Here is a 9,288-nt window from a genome sequence, read left to right as displayed (position 1 = left end):
GAGGACTCTTCCTTACTGAGGGGCCCTCAAAGATGATTTCCAGTAGCAGCACAATTGCCTTGAGTTATCAACCAGGTGTGAGGGTGCCCCTTTGGTCTCCAGAAACAGGCCATTTGGCCCAACTGATTCCTGCCTGTGTTTACATTCCACATGAACATCGTCCCATGTCTCTTCAACTCACCCTGACCACATAACTTTCTCAGTGTATGTTTATCTAGTTTTTCTTCGAGAGCCAGTTGCAGTTCAGTTAGCAGCATACTCATTGCTAAAGCAGAAAGTTCTAGGTACAAAACTTGCTTCTCAATTTTAATACAATAGTTATTGAAGAACTGCAGTCTTTTAGTGAGATTTTAAGCTAAATCCCAACTGGCTTCCTGGCTGGATGCAAACAGTACCAAGACACTACTTCAGAGAAGAGTAGGGGAGCTATCCTGGTGTCCTGCCGATACTTATCCCTCATTCAACACCACAATGAACAGGGTGAGCTGGTCATTATCACACCGCTGTTTATGTTGGAGTTTAAATTGGAAGCTATGTTTTTAGCACTGCATCAATGGCCACTCATCAACAAGTATTTCATTGGCTGTAACATGCTTTGACATGTCAGGTGCTTGCACTATTTGCTACATAAATACAATGCTTTCTGTTATATATAGAAGTTCTTGTAAAATTGCATTCAGCAAAGTATCCACCTGTCCTCAGTTTATGGTGCTTGCTGGTTACAAATGACATTATACTTGATCGATGTCATTGAAGATTGTGAACAGTTCAATGCCCAAGAAGACTGAAGAAGTGACTGAATAGCTTTCAGGAGCAGGGACTTTCCTTGGTAGACACGAGTTCATTTTAGCACAGACATTTTCTGTTTACGTTTTTGTCAGCATTTCCTGAATAGATTTAGTTCAGTATCTGTAAACAGGCTGATGCCATAAAATCCAATTTAAAACAGTTAGTGTGATGGTCTTGCACAGATACCCTGAGAGTTGTGGACTGGCACACCAGTCAGTGACCACTTCTTATCCTTTATGCTGGAAATAGGCAGATGTTCAGTCGGGAAGGTCACATCTGGGTGTGAAAATTGTATCGGGGCTACAATTGCTCAAGAATTGGGCAATTGCAATAAAGAGAAACTTTGGTGCAAGTAACATAAAACCTTTATCGTTATGATAATGCTATTCCCATAACAATTCGTCGTAGTAATCAAACCACACATATCTCTTGTGTCACACCATCCTGGCTGAATGAGAACTAAAATAACTCCATACAGCCCATATCCCATCACCAACTCACCCTTTACTTACACATGGAGAGTCTTTGGCACTGATCCAGCTCCCTCAGAGCCAGCTGTCAGAGTCAACAGAACCTCTGACACTCCTGTTCTTATCTGTCAGCTAGGGCTCCCTGATTGGACCCGATTAACAGCCCCAATCAGGAAATCCATATTCTATGAGGTCCACAGGGCTAACCTTGTTACAATCACTACAAGAACAATGCAGTTTCTTTACAGTGGCATGGATGTTCAGAAACATGGGAGATATGATCAGAAGTAGGGGTTTGGTATCATACTCATTTGGTAAACCAATTCTTGGGAGTTGTAACGCTTGTCAGTTCACTGGGATGCATAGCCGGATTTCTTATCTTTCAGCAGAGACAATGTTTGTCCACACGCTGAACTGAATAAATAAGTATCTTCCTCCTAGATATTTGGAAACAAATTCATCCAAGGAAGCATAAAACTTGTCCATTTCTATTGGATTCCACTTTCTTTGAAGATGGTATCTTACTGTTAAAATAATGTTTAGATATGTCAGCAGTTTCGATTACATTAATGTATGCTTTTGCCCTTCAGCATAATTGAAACACAATGCTGATTAGCGATTTATGCGAAACTTGTCTCTTAACTTTTCAGGATTAAAGGGTGTTGGTAAAACAGAGATGGTCAAATGAAGCAAAGAATGTTTGCTGTAGAAGAGTCTCGTTAGATCTCTAACATCACAGTCAAAACAGCTTTTGATGCTTTAACCTGATCATGGATCTGAATCTACATCTCATCTGAAAGATAGTATCTTGAGCAGAGCAGCATTCCCACAGCACAGCACTGGAGCACCAGCCTACATTTTGTGCTGAAGTCTTGCAGTGAAACTTGAAAACTGAGTCCTAAAGCCAAGAGTTTCACCAACTGAAATACATCAGTATTACATCATTAATTAGGGTTTCTCTCTTGAGAGTGCTCATGTCTAAAATGAGCCATTTTGCTGGGATCTATCCACCAAGGTGGAAAAAACTTGTTGAAAGGTCACTGAGATTGCTTGTGGGGGTCAGTCATACAGACCTTGGAACATGTTGCAGGTATTGCCATATTTATTTTGGATTTCAATCCCTTCACCATCAGCAGAATAGACGACAAAGTTTTGCCAAATCTATAAATCTGCTGCCCTCTGATCCTTTCACCAACTACTGTAAATCTGTTTTCCTGGTTGCTAACCACTCAACTGCCAAAAAATGTTTCTCCTTATTTATCAAAACAATATCCCTCATAATTTTGAACACTCGATTAAATCAACTGTCAACTTTCTCTATGTTAAGGAGAACAAGCCCAGTCTCTCCGATCTCCCTAGTTTACTGAAGTTCCTCATCCCCAGTACAATTATAAGTGTGGCTTTAGGAGTGCATAATGTGATAAGTTGACAGAACATGCACACAATAGATTATAGATGCATAAACATTCTAGTAGGTAAAGACACTCTTCTGCATGTTACTGTGTCAATATAGACCTGAAGGTCCCAAATGTAATTCCTGGACTGTGCTGTTAGCCAATTTCAACCAGGAAAGTAGCTAGTGCTGTGTTGTCATTGAGAGTGTCATTAGAGAGAGACACAAAAAAGGAAATAGTTCCATCAGCTCAAAAACGTGCAGCAGTTCCATGATAAGGACTACGTACAGTGCCAAATGTTTCATAAGGCTGTTAGGCTGAAAGGGTTAACTCAGAAATGTTGGAATAGCTCTGCTTACTGATATATATATGACTGTCTCTGGGAACAGTTAGATAGTCTTAGTTTGTCGTTAGTCAGTTCCATTACCTACAACCATATAGCATAGACCTAAGATCCTGCCGACATGCTCTGTGAAGGCCTACAATAAAGGTTGGTAACTCTGAAAAGGTCCTGAAATAGTTGTGATATCAAACCTGGAAAAGATTGCCTCGTGGTATTATTACTAGATTTGTTAATCCAGGCAGTTTTATGGGGACCTGGGTTCAAATCCTGCCATGGTGGAAATTGAATACAATAAAAATTTAGAATTAAGAGTCAAATGTTGATCATGAAACCATTACTGATTATTGAAAAAAAACATCAGGTTCATGAATCCCCTTTGGGGAAGGAAACTGCCATTCTTACCTGGTCAGACCTACACGTGACTCCAGACCCACAGCAATGTGGTTGACTCTAAACTGCCCTCTGGGTAATTAGGCATGGGCAACCGATGATGGCCTAGCTAGTGACACCCACATCTCAAACATCGATAAAACAAAATCAAGGAGAATTCTTCAAACGCATGGACTCAACCTGCTCTGAGTTCTTTTTGCTGCCTTCCCATCTAGGCAGTAAAGAATGGGCCATGAATGCTGGCCTGGCTAGTCCAGTGATGCCCACATCCTGTGAACAAATATAAAAAAAACTTGAGCAAAGTTCAGCACCTGCAGGTGAGGAAATGGGGAAACAAAATTATAGTTGAGATGCTTTGACTTTCAAAACATTTTAAACTCTCAATGAAAATGCAATTGACAATCTACAGTGCGAATGAAAACTGTAGTATCTACTAAATAATCTTGAGTGCACACACTTACCTTGTGCTTCCTCTCAGTGTTGGTCCATGTATATCATCTCCTCTAACATGGCATCGGTACTCCCCAAGAACCATTTCTGGAAACTGGTCATTGGCCAATCTGAGCCAGATGCCAGCTCTGCAGAATCTGTGCACCAGAGGGAGGTTACCCAAACTCACATTGGTAGCCACTACTCAGAAATGCCAAGGGATTTGTGACGAGGGATCTTCTGTTTCTGAATCCATGCTTTCACCATCACAAAAGCCCGAAAGTTGCTCCTTAACAATACTGTGGGTCTACCTACACCACATGAACTGCGGAGGTTTAAGAAGGTGGCTCACCACTGTTAAGTATGCATGCTGCCCCTTTAAGAGTGTGTCAGGTGATCTGGAGCAGGCACTTTAGGTCAGTCTATGAGTAACTGTGTAACTGCAGAGACGTGTAATAAATTGTTCCCTGGTTCAGGTGCTACCATCCTATAATTTGTAAATCGACCAAAGACGGAATAACCACCACCTTCTCCAGGGGCAATTAGGGACGGGCAATAAAAGTTAGCCCAGCTGGTGACACCCAAATCCTGTTAATCAATAAAAAAAAGGTGCTGCTGTAGGTTAAAAGATCATGATGTGCAAATGGTACTCAAAGTCAGTAACTGATTTTCTTATTTTACTTTAAATGGACGTAGAGTTCTGTTTGAAGGAGACATGACACAGAGACCTCTTGTGTAGAGAATCTGCAACTGCAGTTACTGTGATTCCAACATCAAACTGAAATGGAATCAGAGATAGTAGGAACTGCAGATGCTGGAGAATCCGAGACAACAAGGTGCAGGGCTGGATGAACACAGCAGGCCAAGCAGCATCATAGGAGCAGATTGGCCTGCTGTGTTCATCCAGCCCTGCAACTTGTTGTATCAAACTAAAATGTGCGGTCAGAAATGTGGCTCCAGCATCCGATTTGGCAGCCACATAGGGACCAACAGAATACATGACCAGTGGCACGGAATTTCTTAGGTCAACAATCATCATCATTAGTGAGTTACTACCAATGACAATATTGATGGTGATGACGATTCCAACCATGGGTAAAAAACATTGATGCAGATGGCAATAAATATTTATGACATTATGAGAAAGATGCTGACTTCTTTTTTATATATTTTTTGAACACTGCCATACTCCATTACAGCAAGCTATAAAAATTTATTGAGGTGCATACAGCAATTTGCATTTATTAAATGCTTTTAACATTATCGAATGCAGGAACGCACTTCATAGTAGTGTATTTTAAGTTTGGCACCGAGCTACATAAGAAGATATTGAGCTACATGACATATAGGTTTTTTTAAAGGAGGTGAGAGTGAAGGAGAGAGACAAAGGGATTTAACGGGGGCAGCTCCAAAGCTGAATGTCTTGCCAAACACAGGTATGACTTCCAAAGGATTCAGCAAATCAGGGATGTTTAAGAAGTCAGTTTTGGAGGAACACAGGGAACTCAGAGGTTTACATATCAACACATGAGCAGGGTAGGCTATTTGGCTCCTTGAACCTGTTCCAGCATTTAGTAAGATCACGGCTTGTCCATTGACCTTTACACGAAGAAAGTTCAAAAGACTCATGACTCTCTGTAACAAAAGAAAAATCTTTTTCTAAACGTGTGACTTTTTTAAACATTGACCCCAGTTCTAGATTCTCCCACAAGAGGACAATCCTCTACATATCCATAGTGTCAAGAACTCTCAGGATTATGAATGTTTCAATCCAGTCACCTCTTATTCTTCTGAAGTTCGGTGGAGACAATCCTATCCTGTCCAAGCTTCTTTGAACTATTTCTAGTACACTTACATCTTTCTTCAAATAATGAGATCAATACTGTGCACTGTACTCAAGATATGGTCTCCCCGGTGCCCTGTATAACTGAAATACAATGTCTGACTTGACGTCACATGACCATCTCCTACAGCTCAAGCTTATTTAAATGAACTATATTTGCATTGAGAAGACAGTCTTCAGGTTTACCACTAACAGTAAAGATCTCACATTAAAGATCAATCTGATATGAACAACTGGGGATTTTGCCTAGAGAATGAGTTGAAAGAAAATGCCAATGATTGATCTTTCTTTTGTGATTGGTCCATGATCCTGTATCTCACTCAAAGAGCACCATCCAGTGTGAATTAATATGCACTGCACTTTTATCGAACAACAAGAAATAGGAGCAGTAAATATCTTTGAAACTATCAATAGACTGAGGTTCCAAAATATACATGTATATACGGCCAACCATATACAGGAACTGGGGATATGAAGAGGGAGGGTGTTTGTTTGTTCCACCACTGCATTATGTACACATTGCCTGTTCAACAGTCTACACACTGCATAACATATCTGTTATACTAAGAAACACAATATTGCTGATGTAAACTGAAATATTGTGCTTCGTCAAATTTTGTCTCGTGATCTTTGAGTTTCTCGCATAATTGTCTTTGGTCAGCTTCTGATTACTGATGGGAACTAAATGATGCTATCCACAAATATTTTGGTGCTGTGCTATTCCATTTGATGCAGCTTGATGGCAATTCTGAGAGTTGATAATCATTTGGCTTGTCAAAAAAGCAGTATGACTGTTTTTGGGTGCATTTGATATCAAATGATAGCTGATTGATTGCATTTAAGCACGAATGAGATCGATTGCATCAATGGGCTGAAGAATGCCAGATAGAGTTTAATTTAGATAAATGTGAGCTATTACATTTTGGTAAAACAAACAAAGACAAGACAATTAAATGTAAGGCCTTCGGCAGTGTTGTAGAATAGAGAAACCTAAGGGTTCAGGTATATAATTCTTTGAAGTTTGCATCACACATAGATAAATTGATGAAGAAGGTGTTTAGCACACTTGCCTTCATCGCTCAGACCTTTGTTCAAGGGATATGGGCTAGGACCAGCAGTTGGGACTAGTTTAGTTTGGAATTATGGTCAGCATGGACTAGTTGGACGAAGTGGTCTGTTTCCATGCTGTATGACTCTATGACTCTAAGACGGTATAGGTAAGATCAAATGATGTCTAATTGGTTGTTTTATGAGAGCAAATGAAAGATATTGGTAACAAAAGAATGTCAAGAGTTTCTGGTTGCAAGTGGGAACCATCTGCAGATCAATACTTCTCTAAAAGTTGCATCTGAATTTTATCATTCCCATACAAATTTTTGCCCAGTGCCAAATTTTTGATCAGGAATTTGCATTTGTTTGGGTAGTAGGAACAAACTAATAAATTATTATTTCAGATCGTAGCCAAGAATGTTTTGTCAGAAGTCCAGAAAGCAAACAACCTGCAACATGTTCAGATTTTGGAAAGATATTCCAGCCGATACAAACAAAGGCTTTACTTCGCAAAGCATGAAGTAGCAGACAAGCAAATCTCACAGTTCAGTAGTAACACTGACTCATTAGACAAGCAGACAGGTCGAGTACTGCTTTGGAATTCTGTCAAACTCTGAAACATATTTAAGCACAAATTGGGCCCCAGATGGATGATTGTGTTCAAATCTTGCAATACCTCTTTAGAAAAGACATAACGTGGAGGTGCCGGTGTTGGACTGGGGTGGACAAAGCCAGAAGTCACACTACACCAGGTTATAGTCCAAGAGGTTTATTTGAAATCACAAGCTTTCGGAGAGCTGCTCCTTTGTCAGGTCACCAAATTCGCTGATTGTTACAGTGTAGAGGAGGTCATTTGGCATCATGCCTGTACTGGCTTTTCAAATAAAATTCATTACCTAGCGCCAATCTCTTGCACTTTCCCCATAGCCATGAACATTATTATTTCCATCCAAATAATCATCCATTGTCCTCTTGATTGTCTCATTTGAATCTGCCTCCACCACGTTTCCTGGCAGTGCATTCCAGGGTCTAACTACTCACTGTGTGAAAAGGCTTTTCTCACATCACCCTTGCTTCGTTTGCACATCACTTTAGATCTACACCCTCTCATTCTTGTTCCTGTTGTGAGCGGGAACAGCTTCTCCCTGTCTACTCTATCAAACCAGTTCATAACTTTTGAAAATCTCTATCAAATCTTCTCTCTAATGAGAACATAGAATACCTACAGTGTGAAAGCAGGCCACTTGGCCCATCAAGACCCTCTGAAGAGCATCCTACCCAGACCCACGCCCCTACCCTATCCCTGTAACCCTGCATTTCCTATCCACCTAGACTGCTCATCTTTGGGCTGTGAGAAGCAACTGAGCACCCGGAGGAAACCCACGCAGACACGGGGAGAATGTGTAAACCCCACACAGACAGTTGCCCAAGGCTAGAATCAAACCCGAGTCCCTGGCGCTGTGAGGCAGCAGTGCTAACCATTGAGCCACCGTGCCACCCAACTTCTTCAGAACACTCACAACTTCTTCAACTAACCTAAATAAATGCAAGATTAGATAAAGTAATAAAGAAAAATGGTTATCAATGCTGAAGACTCACATTTAAAGGTGTTTAGAAAAAGAACTGGAGACGAGTTAGGTCCAAACTTGTTATGGATTACTAAAATAAAGCAAAGAACTGCAAATGCGGGTCTCCACTGACCCACATCCATGTTACAACCGCTCAACACCTTCTTTCATGCAGTATAAATTGCTGTTCCCTTTGAGATTTGGCATTTTTGCAATTGTGTCCTGATTAATGCAGGATGAAAAGCACTCATGGTATGTCTCATTTTTTCAGCAATTAAACATTTTATGTCAGTTTTTCAAAGTAATTTGGTGCATAGAAATGATAGAGATGGAGACCCACACTTATTTGATGCACTGAGAGGGTTCCATGTAGTGAACTGGTCTACCCAGTCTCAGTGTTAGTCACTTAGCAGTATGAGATTGTGTAACCTCTTTTATGCACTTCTGCCTTATATTCTGTTCCACCACTCAAAAGTATCTCCAATCCATTCCAGTCCATTTAGTTTGCAGGAAGTTTCACAACTTATTACTGTTACTTCTTTGCAATGCCAGCTACCAGGACACCCCACAAACAGATTTATCTTTGGTTGAGAGTGTTAATCTGGAGAAGCTTCTGCATCCAGGACTATCAAACCTGCAGGAAGTTAATATGTATATTTACCTCACTGCCACATATTTTTATACAGAGAGTGAATTATTATTCTGCATGTACAACATTTTCTATCTTGTCTCTATTTTATCCCTTGTAGAGACTGATCTTCCATTTTTGCCAATGATATTCATGTTGTTTGCTCAATGCATAAAGTTGTTGCCAATTTACACATTCAGGAGCTGTGGAATTCCAAAGCAATGTGCTTTCAGTAATGGGTGATCACAGAGAACTGGTGCCACAGACATGCTCTGATGAAGAGTCGTCTCGGATTCTCCAGCATCTACAGTTCCTACTATCTCTGATTCAATTTTAGCCCCACTGCGAAGCCTCTTCTAAGGATGCCTAGCCTGAAGAAGTTAC

The sequence above is a fragment of the Rhincodon typus genome, chromosome 27 (assembly GCF_021869965.1).
Source record: "Rhincodon typus isolate 14 chromosome 27, sRhiTyp1.1, whole genome shotgun sequence".
Lineage (NCBI taxonomy): Eukaryota > Metazoa > Chordata > Chondrichthyes > Orectolobiformes > Rhincodontidae > Rhincodon > Rhincodon typus.
Note: the sequence above shows the minus strand (reverse complement) of the source record.